Below are 9,209 nucleotides of genomic sequence, written 5' to 3' on the forward strand. Positions count from 1 at the left end.
TTTCACAGTATGATTGAACTTCTCCAACATACCATTACATTCCGGATGGTATAAGGCTCCTTTCTTCGGAACAATCCCAGTCTGAAAAAGACTCTTCAATCTCCTTTGAACACAATTACACAGCATTGTCTGTAAGCACAGCTCTAGGATAATCTTCCCTGCAGAAACTCTCCTGTAAAAATTCCTCATACCACAAGAGGAGATTTCATGTACCCACTTTATCTCTGTCCATCTAGAAAATAAGTCCACCAACTCAATAACATATGAAAGCATTGGTTCACCTGAAAGAGATCCAATAATATCTTGAGCTACCTCTTCCCACGGCATGTTTACAAACCACTGCAACACATTGGTGGCTTATTGATTTTCAAAACGTTGTCTCTCTTAGCACACTCCCAACACTCTCTTCCCAGCCTTTCAACTTCCAGTTCCAGCTCAGGCCACCAAAACCCAGAACTAAGTCTGTCTTTGGTCTTTACTATTCAAAGGTGGCCCTCATGAGCTACATCCGTTACACATCTTCTCAAAGTCTTAGGCATAACAAGTTTGGTACCATGGAAACATGAATCATCAACTCATCTTTGACCAACCAAAAATATTTGATTATATCAGACATGTTGTTCATGGAAGGCCACCCTTCTCTCAAAGCTTTCATATCCTCTTGAGCTGTTTCATCTTTGCTGACCTCAAATTTCCAATCATGTTCAGAAATAGCACCTACAGTTAGGACGCATACTTTTCTTCTTCACACCCCTCATCTCGGCCACTGTCACCAGATTCAAACGTCTTGACAAACAATCAGCTGCAACATTTTTTACATCAGGTAGGTATTGAATTTAAAAGGTATATTCTTGCTAATTAATCACTGAGCATCTTAATATGGCTGAAACAGCATTAAGTCCTTTTTATTACAAAATGTAATGCAACAGTTTATGATCTATACGAACAGTAAATCTCTGACTCCATAAAAAATTTCAAAATGTATTTATCGTCCAATGTACAGCTAAAATGTCCCTCTCAATGACCTAGCAGCTTGCTTCTGAATTCGTAAGAGCCTGGGAGGCGAATGCAACCGTATGTTCAACACCCACATAAACGTGAACTAACACAGCATACAAACCTATAGCACTTTCTACCAGGAACAAACCCTTCAAAACTTGGGGCATTTTAGAAATTATTCTTGACCTTTAGGAAACCTTCCTGACACTCCTGATCCAAAGGAAACTCAACACCCTTCTTGAGTAGCATGAGCATAACAAGAGTTTTCTCAGCCACGCAAATTACAAACTTATCATGAAATTCAACCATCCTGAGAAAAGAAAGAAGCTCTTGTTTGTTCTGTTGTTCCTTAATATTCTGAATGACTTCCAAAAGATCACTTTAGGTTTGATACCATGACAATTGACTTTTTTCCCAAAATATGTGATCTCATTGAACCCAAAACTGCATTTTTCAGCTTGCAAAGTCAAGCCATGTTCTTTGAGCTTCTCCAGTACATTTGAAACGCTGTTATTGTGTTCTGACTATCACCTTCCAGAAACCAGGGCGTCTTGATAGAATCTCACCCTTTTGATTTCCCTTAAAATAGAGGCCATAGCCCTTTGTAAAACAAGCAGCTGAAACCAGCCCAAAAGGCATACACAACATTTTGAAAGATCCTACAGGAGTAACAAAAGATGTGTATGCTTGGCAATCTTCATGAAGACAGATCTGGGTATATACCAAAACCTTGCCCCATTCAATTCTGTAAGTAATCCATGATATTGGATAAGGGGAACTTATCAACAACCACTTCTTTTTTGAGGGCTCTTAGATCAATGCATAATCTTATTCCCCCAGAAGGTTTTTTCATCACTACTATGGGAGCTAGCCATTTAGATAATTCCACAGGAGCAATGATACCATCATTGCACAACCTGTCTATCTCTTTCTTAACCAAAGGTCTCGATATGACTGTACGTCTACTTCAGGTGTGCAAAATCAGCCCCATTGACATGGCTTTTAGGGCACCTAGAGGATCTCTTGGGGTCTATTCATGCCAGAGTACTAAGCATAACAAAGGATCTACATAATAATTTGTAATGTATGAACTTTTAGTGATGATTGGGTGAGGCAAGTTGTGTTTGGGTGTAGTAAGAATACCAAATTAAATCGGCCAGGGAGCGTCCCAGGTCATTTGTTTTCCAAACCTCCCTGTTTCCCATTGCGTAGTGCCAGCCGAGCCACGCTGGCACAGTGCAACTTGTAAACCAACCTCCACCCTTCGTTGTCAGTGATCACCAATGCCAAGGGGGAGAACTCCTCAGGGGCCAAGGGATATGAATGGATCTGGGCTCACAGGGTGCTGTGGAAGTGCCACAGAACGAAGTGGTCCATGTAAGTGGCATTACGAACTGAACATCATCTCCTTCTGAAAGTTAATGCCCGAACACTTAACCGGGCCATCGAACCAAGCCTGGGAAAACACGCACTGAATAGGTGCGGTGGCATCTGTGAGAGGGAACAATTCAGGCTTGTTCCAGTTGATGTGAAGGCCAGAGAGGCCACTGAAGTGAACAAGGATTGGACTTAAGTTATCTGCAGGGAGGGGTACGAACACCAAAATCTCATCCGCATATAGGGAAAGGAGGAAGGGGCCAGGCTTGAAATTTAAACCACGATGCATATGTCTCGCTTGTAGATGACGCACCAGGGGGTCCATGGCAATGATGAAGAGTAGCGGAGACAGGGAGCAACCCTGTCTGGTCCCTGTAGCGATGGCAAAGGGAGTCGTAAGGGAGCTGTTGGCCCAAATCCGGGCCACTGGTTGAGAATTTAAAAGCATGGTTAGTGAAATGAATCCATGCGGCATTCCCAGCTTGAGGAGTACAACTTGCAAAAAAAACTTCTTCAAAGAATCAAAGACCTTGTCCATGTCCAGTAGGGCCACGGTGGCTGGGAAGTCAGAGGAGAGTCTATTAAGCACTGTCAAAACAGTACGCAAGTTCAATTATGCGGATTAGTGGGGAATGAAACCCAACTGAAAGGAGATATAATCTGATTCATCAAGAGCAATTGGTAATTTGCCAGAACCTTAGCAAGTATCTTATTATCAAAATTGAGCAGTTACAAAGAGCAGTATGAGCCACAATATTGAGGGTCCTTGCCGGTCTGGCAGTTTAGCTTCTATATGGGTCAGGCTACTTCGTAAGTCACACAGCGCCCTTGCATGTTTGGAGACACATACCCCGCAGATATGGGCCGTGAAAGCCTCCCAGATGTTGGCCTATGAGGTGAGGGAGCCAGTGAGTTAAAAATATTCTTTGACTGCAGAGCGGAGTTCAGAGCGAAACAGCTCATCAAGTAGCGCAGTGCATGGGAAGCGCTATTGATGTTCCAAGCCCCCTCCAAAAGTGATAAGAGAGTGTGCATGCAAAATGTGAAACAGAGTTTAACCACGGGGCAAGAGTGGTGGAGATAAGCCAATAGTCTGTACGAGTCCAGATGCCATGAGGTACGAAGTAAAATGTGTATGTTGACGTGGAGGCATGTTGTAGACGGTAGGAATCTTGGACTATCTAGGTGTCACAGAGATCACAGAGAATCCTCAATGAGCATGGCTTACCAGTTGGCACCGTAGCAGTGGGGTCCAGCACGGGGTCAAGGAGCATATTAAAGTCACCACCCATTATGTCTATGCGCCCTATCAGGGATAGGAGTTTTTTTAAAGAAATTCAGAGAATCACTATTGAGGGCGTATACATTAATCAACAGTATCTGCTGTCCTGCCAGAGATCCCGCCACCATGACATATCGGCTGTCCTCATCTAGGAAATTAGCAGAGGGATAAAAGGGGAGACTTATCTATCAACATGCAGACTCTACACAAGTATGTACTATAGTTTGAGAAATATCTGTGGGGGCCCCACAGGGAAGCAAAGGTGTGCGAGTCCCCAGAGGTGAGGCATGTCTCCTGTAGGAAGACTATCTGGGTGCCGTGTCGGCTCAGATTTTGTAATGCATGCTTTCCCTTGCATTGGTTATTAAGGCCTCTGATGTTTCATGATAGGAATGTGATTTCCGCCACTGATCTCCCAGTATTACGTGTCACCACCATCCAACAATGTACTCATAATGTGGAAGCATTGTGCAAGTGCAGTGGTCTCTCTTATAAAGGGATGCAAACAAATAAAAAAGCAAATATTACAACAGCCGCCACTCTCCCCCCATCCACACTAGGCAGAAACAATCCTACCAGATCCAAGTATAAGTACCTGAAACAAACAGAAACCCTCAAAGTCTCCAAGGTGGTATGCACCTCTGTAGGACCAACACTGGGGCGAACAGGCACCAATTGCTCTGAAGTAAGGGGAGGTAGAAATGGATCATAAATTGTCACCAGGGGTGTGCAATCCTGGGTGTTGCTGCATGGACAGCGGTGGGATAGCTTATGTGAAGTACACAGGGGGCAACTCTGGGGGATCCAAAGCAAGGGTCCATAACCAGCCGGGGTCATCAATCCTGCGGGGACTGGTAACCGTAACATGCATGTCCGGAGGAGAGCGTTTAGACGTGTCACATCAAGGAGGGGACTTTTCCTTAGCATATTGCTTCCAGAATGTAAGAGCTTCGGCCGGGAAAGCTAAAAAAAGGCTTTGCCATTAATGTCAATTCGCAAATCAAATGGGAGGTGCATTCCGTAGCTGAATCCCTGCTTCTGTAGCAAAGACCTTGCATCAGTGAATGTGTGACATGCCTCCTGCACCACCATCATGAAATCTGGGAAGAGGGAGATCATAGAGCCCTTGTATTGTATTGGGCCATGTTCATTTCCTAGTCTTAATGCAGTATCTCAATCTCGGAAATTTAAAAGCTGGGCGATTATAGTACGTGGTGGGGCACCTGAGGAGAGGCTTGGACCGAGGGACCTGTGGGCCCGCTCCACAACAAAAGTGGAAGTGAAGTTCTGCCAGCCAAAGAACTCGAACAGTAGGCGTTCTACAAACAGGTTGAGGTAGCCCTTGTCGGTGGACTTCGCTATGCCCCCAGTATGCGCACGTCTTAAACCTCATGTTTGATAACCACTGTTTTGTGGAGGCCCTCATTCCAGTTTCTCCAGAAGCTTAGCCATTGTCATGGCTCCTTCCTCCAAGCTTGATATGCGCTCCTCCGCATCCTCCAGTCAAATGTTTTGTCGGTCCAAGAGTTCTCCTAAATGGTCAAGGCAGTTTGTGAGGATGTGAAATTGGGCATCAATAGGGTGAAAGCCCACACGGAGCTCCTTCGTGATGGTGGCAGTGCCAGTCAGTTGCTCAGGGTCTGAAGCCCCAGTCACACCAGTCTCCATCTCCACATGGCCTCCAGTCTATCAGAAACTTTGGACCGTTCGAATGGTAACTTGCGCTGCTTGGGGTTGCCGCACACCATGTCTAGAAAGGGCCCCTCCACGGGGAATCACAGGCGGCAAGGAGGGTTAGGCAGAATCATTGGGAGTGGAATGCCACCATCTAGAATGGCTCCACTTGATGCGTTATGTGAGTGGTTGGCCCAGGTCGGGTGTAGCCACAGGCTAGCATCAACAGGAGAGCAGCATGCAGGCCTAGCCACCAGTAGGGAACAAGCCAGGACAACGTGGTCCATCAGGTCTCAAGGGGCCCACGTGGCATCTATCAGGAATAGAAGGCAGGGAAGCGTGGCTCGCCCAACAGGCCCAGGCTGTGAAGGCGCTGCAGCGACAGCAGCGTTCTAGGACAGGTCCAGTCGGAGGCAGCTGCTGTCCGAAGCACAGTGAGCTCCGCAGGGGCCATGGTGTCCTACCGGTAGGCGTTGGGCACATGCAGCATTGCCACCAGATTCCCAAGTCAGGTCAGTGGGAAAGTTGGGCCTCCCCATACAGCCACAATAGGACAGCCCTAGAGTCTCAGCGGTATCCCCAGGTCTGGTCTGTAAAGTAGTGCGGTCCCTCTGTGCCACGTCAGGTCGGCTCCACTTGGCACAGTCACAGGTGTCGAGGGTTCATGCAAGCAATAAGTGTAGCTCGACTGCCCGGCAAGGCCCAATAGCCTCGAACCTCAGGCTCACCCGCGGCCCATGATGAAACGGGGCTTCCGAGGTACGGACTGGGCTGCCAGCCACTCAGCTTGATCTGCCACGTAGGAGGCGTCCATGAACCTCAGCCCTAAACATTACAGGTTGTGGATGCCTGAGGTTGCAACAAAGCACCCCAGATACTTAGAGATACCAATTCTGGCCTATTTCTTAAAGCGCTTGGGCAGAGGTCACCAGTGCTTCGCCGGTGTGGCCACACCCCGTGAACACGAAACTTCTGGAAACTTTTCCTCAAAATTCAGACAACCATCTTGAGACTCCATGCACTCCTACATCAATGCTTTCAGTTGAACTTCGGGAATCGAGTTGGGATCAGAAATGACTCCCAACTCCTTCTGATGTGGCCATCGGATTATAGACAAGGGGGTGATGATGGACAGAGTATTCTGAATTAAGCAGAACACTCCTACCCAGTCCACAGATCAGGGCTTGATCCATCACCGTTTTTTAGCTCACTGCACCATCCCAGTTCAGAACCTGGCTATATGCAAATTAGTCTGTCCCTGGCCCAGTGCATCATGGGAACAGGGCAGACCAAACTACCAAGCCAATTCTTTACCAGAAAGGAAACAAGCTTCCGGGGACCGGTTTCTGGCATTACAGCCGTCTTCGGCCCGGCTTGCTTGAATCCTGATGGTGCAGTGAGCAAGGGACTCGCATCCGAGTATACCCTTCCACGCTTATGGTGGCCAAAATTATTTACAAGGGGGTGATGATGGACAGAGTATTCTGAATTAAGCAGAACACTCCTACCCAGTCCACAGATCAGGGCTTGATCCATCACCGTTTTTTAGCTCACTGCACCATCCCAGTTCAGAACCTGGCTATATGCAAATTAGTCTGTCCCTGGCCCAGTGCATCATGGGAACAGGGCAGACCAAACTACCAAGCCAATTCTTTACCAGAAAGGAAACAAGCTTCCGGGGACCGGTTTCTGGCATTACAGCCGTCTTCGGCCCGGCTTGCTTGAATCCTGATGGTGCAGTGAGCAAGGGACTCGCATCCGAGTATACCCTTCCACGCTTATGGTGGCCAAAATTATTTACAAGGGGGTGATGATGGACAGAGTATTCTGAATTAAGCAGAACACTCCTACCCAGTCCACAGATCAGGGCTTGATCCATCACCGTTTTTTAGCTCACTGCACCATCCCAGTTCAGAACCTGGCTATATGCAAATTAGTCTGTCCCTGGCCCAGTGGATCATGGGAACAGGGCAGACCAAACTACCAAGCCAATTCTTTACCAGAAAGGAAACAAGCTTCCGGGGACCGGTTTCTGGCATTACAGCCGTCTTCGGCCCGGCTTGCTTGAATCCTGATGGTGCAGTGAGCAAGGGACTCGCATCCGAGTATACCCTTCCACGCTTATGGTGGCCAAAAATATTTACAAGGGGGTGATGATGGACAGAGTATTCTGAATTAAGCAGAACACTCCTACCCAGTCCACAGATCAGGGCTTGATCCATCACCGTTTTTTAGCTCACTGCACCATCCCAGTTCAGAACCTGGCTATATGCAAATTAGTCTGTCCCTGGCCCAGTGCATCATGGGAACAGGGCAGACCAAACTACCAAGCCAATTCTTTACCAGAAAGGAAACAAGCTTCCGGGGACCGGTTTCTGGCATTACAGCCGTCTTCGGCCCGGCTTGCTTGAATCCTGATGGTGCAGTGAGCAAGGGACTCGCATCCGAGTATACCCTTCCACGCTTATGGTGGCCAAAATTATTTACAAGGGGGTGATGATGGACAGAGTATTCTGAATTAAGCAGAACACTCCTACCCAGTCCACAGATCAGGGCTTGATCCATCACCGTTTTTTAGCTCACTGCACCATCCCAGTTCAGAACCTGGCTATATGCAAATTAGTCTGTCCCTGGCCCAGTGCATCATGGGAACAGGGCAGACCAAACTACCAAGCCAATTCTTTACCAGAAAGGAAACAAGCTTCCGGGGACCGGTTTCTGGCATTACAGCCGTCTTCGGCCCGGCTTGCTTGAATCCTGATGGTGCAGTGAGCAAGGGACTCGCATCCGAGTATACCCTTCCACGCTTATGGTGGCCAAAATTATTTACAAGGGGGTGATGATGGACAGAGTATTCTGAATTAAGCAGAACACTCCTACCCAGTCCACAGATCAGGGCTTGATCCATCACCGTTTTTTAGCTCACTGCACCATCCCAGTTCAGAACCTGGCTATATGCAAATTAGTCTGTCCCTGGCCCAGTGCATCATGGGAACAGGGCAGACCAAACTACCAAGCCAATTCTTTACCAGAAAGGAAACAAGCTTCCGGGGACCGGTTTCTGGCATTACAGCCGTCTTCGGCCCGGCTTGCTTGAATCCTGATGGTGCAGTGAGCAAGGGACTCGCATCCGAGTATACCCTTCCACGCTTATGGTGGCCAAAATTATTTACAAGGGGGTGATGATGGACAGAGTATTCTGAATTAAGCAGAACACTCCTACCCAGTCCACAGATCAGGGCTTGATCCATCACCGTTTTTTAGCTCACTGCACCATCCCAGTTCAGAACCTGGCTATATGCAAATTAGTCTGTCCCTGGCCCAGTGCATCATGGGAACAGGGCAGACCAAACTACCAAGCCAATTCTTTACCAGAAAGGAAACAAGCTTCCGGGGACCGGTTTCTGGCATTACAGCCGTCTTCGGCCCGGCTTGCTTGAATCCTGATGGTGCAGTGAGCAAGGGACTCGCATCCGAGTATACCCTTCCACGCTTATGGTGGCCAAAATTATTTACAAGGGGGTGATGATGGACAGAGTATTCTGAATTAAGCAGAACACTCCTACCCAGTCCACAGATCAGGGCTTGATCCATCACCGTTTTTTAGCTCACTGCACCATCCCAGTTCAGAACCTGGCTATATGCAAATTAGTCTGTCCCTGGCCCAGTGCATCATGGGAACAGGGCAGACCAAACTACCAAGCCAATTCTTTACCAGAAAGGAAACAAGCTTCCGGGGACCGGTTTCTGGCATTACAGCCGTCTTCGGCCCGGCTTGCTTGAATCCTGATGGTGCAGTGAGCAAGGGACTCGCATCCGAGTATACCCTTCCACGCTTATGGTGGCCAAAATTATTTACAAGGGGGTGATGATGGAC

The sequence above is a fragment of the Lissotriton helveticus genome, chromosome 10 (assembly GCF_964261635.1).
Source record: "Lissotriton helveticus chromosome 10, aLisHel1.1, whole genome shotgun sequence".
Taxonomy (NCBI): Eukaryota; Metazoa; Chordata; class Amphibia; order Caudata; family Salamandridae; genus Lissotriton; species Lissotriton helveticus.